The sequence below is a fragment of the Serinus canaria genome, chromosome 7 (assembly GCF_022539315.1).
Source record: "Serinus canaria isolate serCan28SL12 chromosome 7, serCan2020, whole genome shotgun sequence".
NCBI lineage: Eukaryota > Metazoa > Chordata > Aves > Passeriformes > Fringillidae > Serinus > Serinus canaria.
This window is the reverse complement of record NC_066321.1, coordinates 21,593,020-21,600,819: the sequence shown is the minus strand read 5'-3', so window position 1 is coordinate 21,600,819 and position 7,800 is coordinate 21,593,020. Positions and strand designations below refer to the sequence as shown.

The following is a 7,800-nucleotide window of genomic DNA, read 5'->3' as shown; positions in this document are numbered from 1 at the left end:
CTTTCTCTCAAAAGAACAATAGCAACAACTCCTCTTGCAAATTTAAAGTTTCCAGTCCATCACTTCTTTTACCCCATCATTTCATCCTGCAGGTTTCCAGTTTGATTGCTGGTAAAGGTTTAAGAAGTTTAAATTGACCTTGACCTGCAAACATGTGATTTACAGTAGATGATATTGTTCTGGAAAAACAAAACTTCTGTCCTGAAGCTAAACTGCATTTAATGATTAATATTTCTGCTCCTGGGCCAAGTTCTGGCATATTTACTAACACTGTACATTATTGTAACTCTTCCTGAAGCTCTGTTGATTTTGGAGGCACTCTTCCAAAATGAGTCAGATTCACAATATGAATAAATATACAAACATGTGCTACTCTAATATATTGTCCTGATTTTGAAGATAAAATCTTTGATCACTTCTAACCTTGTCTTCAGATCTGTTTGTAAAGTCCTTGCAAGTTATTCAAGCATATTTTAAAAATACATGGATATTGCCTGTTTTCTTAAAAAGAAATCCCTACTGGCAGTATCATGAGATATTGGAATATAATACATATGTTTGTGCTGGGAGAAAAAAAGTCCTCTTTCTGCTTTGGAAATTATGAAATATGTTCTTGTTGGAGACTTTAATGGGGTAGGGTTAAAATCACAGGGAATTACACAAGTAATTGTAAAATTGTGAAAGAATATACTTCTAGTGTCCCTGTGAAGTTTGGAGCAATGTGTGTTAAAGAGACCAAACTGGCCTTGAAGTGTTCCTGGTACTATTGGTACCTTTTCTCTTTTTTGGCATGTCTTTAGGAAAGAGCAGAGGAAAAAAAATATGAAATTGAACACAGCAAATTAATTATAAAACAAAGCCACCCACCTTGCTGTCAGGGTCAGGAAGTATAATCGCCTCCTTTTGATGCAAGAATGAGCTTAACAACATATGTTAAATGAACAATTATTTAAAATAAAAGGAAATTGCCTTAAAAACAGCTGCAGTATTTCAGACTGTAGCACTGCAGCAGTGCAGAAAAACAGACCATTGTGGAAGGAAGGCACATGCTCAAATGAGAGCACTCCTACAACCCTGTGCTGTGACAAAAGCTTTGCTTTTGACAAAAGCAAAGAACAATAATTTCACAGAGTGCTCTTAAATATCTCACTTGTGTTTAATCTCAGCAGCTTATTCTGCTTTTGATTTTTTTATGTTTGTTTATTTTTGTCTTTCTTTTTTCTGTGTAATTATTTGTTGGCTGCACGACTAAATCCTAACGCCCAAAGCCACTGTTTGCTGCACAATGGCACGATGACATTGGGTGTTTTCCAGTAAATTGTGTTTCACTTGAGTGTCACAAGCACTGGAAACGCCAGAGCAAGTGCGTCAGCATTAGATGCACACCTAAGAAGAATAAAAAGAAAAGAGGTTTTTTCGCCAGAATAAATCCATTTCTCTTGAAAGCACCGGGAGTCACCTGACCGAGCCCGGAGCCTCCAGGATAACACAGCACCAGCCTGCAATGGGAAAGAAATTAAGCAGGGCTGCCTCCGCCTCGCACACGCCTTTTAGCCTGTCGACGCGTTGCCTGTCCGTATCCCTCACAGCGCATCTGTAGAGCCATTAAATTGGATAATCCCTCTGGCCTTTGATACATTTCTGGACATGATTATTTCATTACTCGCAGTATATCAGTAGGATCATAATAAAAAGGACTTCTGACAACCTGCCAAGAGTTTTGTGGCCTTGTAAACACAAAAGTGCTCTAATAAAATTTTATTAAGTGTTAAAAAGTCATAAAAAGTGAAATAACATAAACTACAAAATTTACTGTCCTCAGCAAATGCTGAAAATATCGTCCATAGTAAAATTAAATTAGCATGTAATAGCGCAGCAGCGTGGAGTGGGCTTGAAAGAGGATCCAGGAGGGAAAAAAAAAAAAGTGGGGGGGGGGCGCGGAAAAGGAAAAAAAAGAAAGATTGCACTTGAACTGCGTACGGGTCACGGGGGGTTCGTTTATGGCGATCCCCGCGTGTTCCCGGCGGGCCGCGGGGACGGCGGTGCGGGACGCGGCGCGCCGCCAGGCGGCGCTGTGGGAGCGGGAATGTGCCGGGCTCCGCGCCGCGACCCCCGCGGGCCGCCGGGAGCGCCCCCCGCCCCAGAAATGAGCCATTTACGGGGATTTTGGCGTCTTCTTGCAAATCAAAAAAAAAAAAAAAAAAAAAAATGGTGCGAGGAAAACAATACGGGTATATCTGGGCTGGAAGGCTCCTGGAGGGGCAGGCAGCGCCGAGCGGGCTCCCGACGGCTTCGGCCGCGCCGCCGCCCCGGCTCCCCCGCGCCCGGGGCAGGGCGTCCCGTGCCGGGGGCGGGCGAGGCTGCAGAGAGAGCTCGCCCTCTGTGCCTCCGGGCCGCCGTAGGAGCCAGGTATGTTCTTCGCCGTCGGTGCTGCTCAGGGAGAAGGCGCGGTCGGGACGGGGACTGGGCGAGCGTCGCCGCGCACGGCCGCGGCGGGGCGGCGGACGCAGCGGGACGGGACGGGACAGGACAGACTACCGCCGTTCGCCGTGCTCCCCCCTTGCCGTGCCGGCCGTCCTTGCCCGTGGGAAGGGGCTACGTTTGTGTCCCGGCTGCTTCGGGGCCGGCAGCGCCCGATTGCTGGGGTGCGGGCATTTAGGAAGCCGGCGAGGAGGCGATGCCAGGTTCTCGGGGCATCGCTTCCCCCTCGGGATGTCCGTCCCTTGATGCTCCGTCGGGATTTGCCCGTGGCTGGCCGGGAAGGAAGCGACCACGCTGCCGTCACATGGAACCGCTTGCCAGAGCCGCCCGAAACTTAATGCGGGAGGGGGAAGAGAGAGGGAGGGGGGAAAGAGGGAGGGAGGGGAGTAATAGTAATAAAACAAGGAAATTGTGGGTAGAAGATATTTTTATAGAAGATATTAAGTTTCGTTTTGTTCAGGTGAAAAGGATATCTGCTTCTCATGCGGCAAGGCTGATGTTCAAGGCCACTGTACGAAAAATAGTGACTCGCTGCCTAAGCCCGGCTTGTCTTTGAGCCTGAGCTGGTGCTCGCTGAAGTGCAGCCGGAGCAGCCCCGACAGGGAGCGGGCAGTGAGGGATCCGTAAGGGAAAGCTGGCTGGAAAACAGACGACATACGAGCAGGAACAAGGAGCCTCATTCTTATTAAGAGGAAAAAAAATAACCGTGAAGTTAGTTTTAGCAGAAATTCTAAGAACTCTGTGCATTTCAGTCACTTTTAGATCTCTACACTGTGTATTAAGGCAGGGTTTCAAAGAGAAAACAGAAACAGTATGGTTATTTTGAGACATCTGAATGAACGGGAAAATTGTAGGTATAGTATAGAGCAGTGCTTGCTTCAGCTCGGCTGCCTTGAATTAAGGCTAGTTTCTAAAAATAGCTATTTCTGTTTGCACATAATTGGCTCGGTGCATGTGCAGACCATACAGCCTTAAAATGCATATTTATCTCACTGATTCAAAACTTGTAATGTTTTGTATACCCTTATGTTCATCACCTCTGATTAAGACAATGGGGATATTACTTGGTAATTCATTATACATTTACTGACAAATTACAGAAATAAAATCCATTTGGAAAAGGAGCAAAGGCCTTATTTTTCTTCCATGTCAGATTTTTATATAAATCTTCCATAATTTTACAGTAATAACTGCAGTTACTAATGCTCTCAGAAAGTTGTACTTTTTAAGCAGAAGAAAACGACCACATCACATTGTCTACTGCATTTTTTTAAAATCTGAGCTCTGTACTGGTGATCCATGGAAACACACACATTTTCAATGAAAGCTAAATAATGATTTTCTTTTCTCTCTAATTAAATTTTAAGTCTTCTTTTACCCAATATAATGTAAAGGCTGCAAAAATGCAAACAGAAAGTGTAGCAGCCCAGTGATCAAAGCTTTGAACTTCGAGGAATTAAAAAGTCAGCAAAGCACTACAGAATTCCACATACATGTGGCTAAGGTGTGTGCATGCCTGCATAACTTTGAAGAGTTTTTAAGTGAAATGAAGGGGTTTGGAATTAGTTTGCTCTACTGCAAGACTTTCCAAGATCAATGCTAATGTTTGGAGGATTTTGGAAACATTCCTGGGAATTCCGTCTTTAGGCTATGGTGTGCAGAACGCTTTTATTTTTAAATAAGGTCTTAAAAACATAACTCTGTCATCTGGCTGATCAGCTGTTTGCTATTTTGTGCTGCTCTCTGCCTGAGCAAGTACTTGTACAACATCACAACATGAAGAATCCCATTTACCCCCTGGGGTTTACGGACAGGAATCGGGGTACGTGCTTAAGTGTGCAGCATCCAGGTTTCAGTGGTGAGTGAAACTTTTCTTCCTAAATTTAGCATTCTAGTTTGTCATAGGTGGTTTTGAGTATGAAGCATTACTTCCACAATGGAATTTTTATATCAGCTCAATGTGATGTGAAATTCAAAAGATAAAGATACACCAGGCAACTGTAGGTTATGTTTAAATAGAGATATTAAAGGTCCAATGTGCAGATGTCTGACACTGCCCTAGACAAGGCTGGAACTCCTGTTGTTTACATCCAGCTTCATCCCCGGCCGTTCATTATCCGACGCTGCCTTGCAGTTCCAGCTGTGACGAGCAAGCACTGGAGCTCTGCCTAGGGAAGTTTGCAGGCTGCCTGTCAGAAGGGCCTCAGAGGGTGAGGAAAGAAAGCCCAGTTACAGCAGAGTGCAGTACTTGCAGTAGGCAGGATGGAAATTATCTGGGCTCTGTGACTGGGGCTGCACATGTGGCACTTTTTTGGCAGGGTTTCTTTAAATGCTTGCAGAATTTAAAGGCACGCACCGTCCAACAGAGGCCTACCTTGCAATACATTAACCAGATCTTTCTAGGTTGATTAATAGCTTCAGTCTTTTGTTGATGGATTTTTATTTTTACTTTCTTCTTCTTTTTTTTTTTTTTTTTTTTTTTTCTGCAATACAGCTGGACCCTATGCTAAGAAAGAGATAATGGATGAAATCTTGGCTCTCCTGGAGTCAGTCACAAAACTCACTGACTTCATTGGAGCCACGTTTTTATCAACTGCCTCATAATACTTTGTATCAGCCATATGGAGGAGATTTAAAATTGGCTTTAGAAGAAATAGAAATTAGCTTCTCTACAAATGATTTGCATGGGTTATCTGGGGGGCTTTTCTCCAGGTAATATAAATGGCAACACAAAGTATAAACTGCCAAAAAGACAAATAGGTATATAACATTTTGATTTCCTGTAACTACAGCATAACTCAACTAAAATATTATTTTAAAATCAACAAGGTTGGATTACTCTGTGTAAGACCACCAGGTCTGATGCAGATGATGCAAGGGCATGGGAAGACATTGAAAGGCACAACAGGCTATTTGCTGTTCATGACATGTTTTAGAAGATGTGAAACTGTGTGTCAGTGATGCTGTAACATGAGAGGCAGTGAGTTAAGCAGGGGGGGACAGTATTAATTCACAGCCCTTGCTTTTGTATATTTAGTGTTATTGAATTGTGCTTCCCCTTGATATTTTAAACAGATGCATCATAATGGACTTCTCAAAATCTGATTTAAACCATAACACCAGGAAGTACAATTTTGCTAAAAGGAGAGGGAGGGAAAAAGAAACTGCTGGACTCTCTGCCACTGCCACAGTTGTCTTTTCACAGTCAGTTTTTTCTGATCCATTAGCCTGCCAGACAAGGATGGCACCTATCCAGTGTAAATATTACATTTTCAACATTTGGATGGCATTTTGAGCAATATTTCTTATCCCCTGAGAGTGTACACTTTATAAATACAATATTATCTGCAATTCAGAGTTGTGGTAGGATATAACTTTATAATGCAAAAAATATTTAAAGAATGCTGTGTATGGACTCACTTACTGAAGAATAAAACTTCTTCCTCTCAGTTATTTCAATTTACAGTGAAAATTACTTAAGCACAGCATCAAACACACTTTTTTTTTTTTTTTCTGGAATAGGGAGGATCCAGACATGATTTTAGAGGAATAACTCCAAGTGTAGACAAGATCAGTTGCTACTGTTCAGCATAATCTGCACTGTGCATATCTTGAAGTGAAAAGCCACACTAGCATTTTTGGGAGCTAATATCCTCATTGGACTAAACTCTTCACTGTGTATATTCCAGTAATATCCCACTAACAGTGCCAGATGCTGACAGAACTCCGTGTTGGAAATAATTATGGAAGTGAATCAATCCTCATCCATTGCAAGCAGTGAATCTTCTTAGAGCAAGAACTTGTTCTGACATTCCCTCTCTGCTTTAAATCCTCTTTCTTGTCAAAGGGAAAATCAGCCATATTTGGATGGAGCCCCAATACAATTTCTTTGTGTTTGTTGTTGTAAGTAAAAACAACATGGCTGGTTTGGATAGTGTTGTGTGGGGAAGGAGGAACCACACCCAGCCACAGCAGTTCTATCACGTGCTTAGGCTGAACTATACACCCTGAAATTTGTGTTTGCAATGAAAAAACCTGACCCGTCTTTAACTACAGAAGTATTGCTTAGGACTGTTTTAATATATACCAGATAGAGTCCATTCCATTAAATATAATCCTGATAATACTAGTTTCACTTTTTTCTGGTTGTAGGTATTTTTCCATACTCTTTTTCTGCTGTTTTGAAAGAATGCCCTTATTTCCTGACTTGGAAGTACAGAGCAATGCATTTGTCTCCTGTTTAGTTTCCCTTCAGTTTCACCTTCCCTTCAGTTTGTGGCCCATGATCCTTTGTGTCTTTGGCCTTTTATATTTACACACTTCAATAAAGTATTATCAGCTGCTGGATGATTCTCATTTCCCAGTTGCTGCCTGCAGATACCAAACATGGAGATCTGGTAGAACAGTGGAGGGCAGGCCATGGAGCCGAGTAAAGAGGAAGCCCCAACCCACCTGGCTACAACAGCAAACTGAAAAAGAAATTACAGATTTTCATAATGAAAAGATTGGTAGGGGAATTCATGGCTTTCAGGCTGGTAGAAGTGCTTCATCATGGCCTTGAAGGAGAGACATCAGTGTGACTGGCTGAGTCTGGGCTTGTACTCAGAGCTGGGGAGTCCCTGCTGGGGGGGCTGTGGCTTTCCAAGAGCCTGTGGAATGCCCCGTGGTGCCCCAGTGCAGGCAGGCAGGGCACAGTTCTCTCTGGCAGAGAATCGTGTCTTACATTTCAGCCTTTATTGCTGCAAAAATAACCTTGGAAATGAGAAGCCTGAGTAAACTAAGGAGCTGGCAGGAAGCTTGGAATAATAGTTCCGAGAAGTGCGAATTGTGCCCGTCAGATGTGATACCTCAGAGGCCTGATAACAATGCCTTCAGTGGCAGACAACATTAACTATTAATGGCAAGCCCAATGGTAACACAAAGAACTGGCTAACCTGCTCATCCCACTGGGGGAGTCCATCCATATGCAGAGGAAATGCAAACTTACCAGGGCTTGAGCAGTCCCAGGCAAAAGGAATGTCCCAGTTGAGTACCGGGACATCTCGTTCTTGTCACTCTGTTCCCTTGGTAGCAGTGTGTATTTTGCTGAATCAGCACGTACGTGGTGTGCCCTGTGAAGGAGGTGAGATGGGGAATGAGCAGAAGGATCTGGCTTATGGCCCATATCAGTAGCTGGGCACGATGATCTTGGTGAGTCTCTCAAGAAACCCTCTGATTCTGTGAAAGCAATACAGGGTGATGTGGATTAGCAAGAACAACAAAATAAGTTACTCAGTGACAGATACTTGCTTTGGCCTTTCACTAGTATGAGTGAAGCTA

At 43.3% G+C, this 7,800-nt stretch overlaps 1 long non-coding RNA gene across 1 annotated transcript in view; it reads left to right on the top strand.

The window, feature by feature from the left end:
- The first annotated feature begins 2,333 nt into the window (after positions 1 to 2,333).
- Positions 2,334 to 7,800, top strand: part of LOC127059806 (uncharacterized) — a 50,774-nt gene continuing 45,307 nt past the window's right edge. The window contains exon 1 of the long non-coding RNA XR_007777962.1: positions 2,334 to 2,409. This is a non-coding gene — a long non-coding RNA (uncharacterized LOC127059806). The remainder of the gene's footprint in view (positions 2,410 to 7,800) is intronic.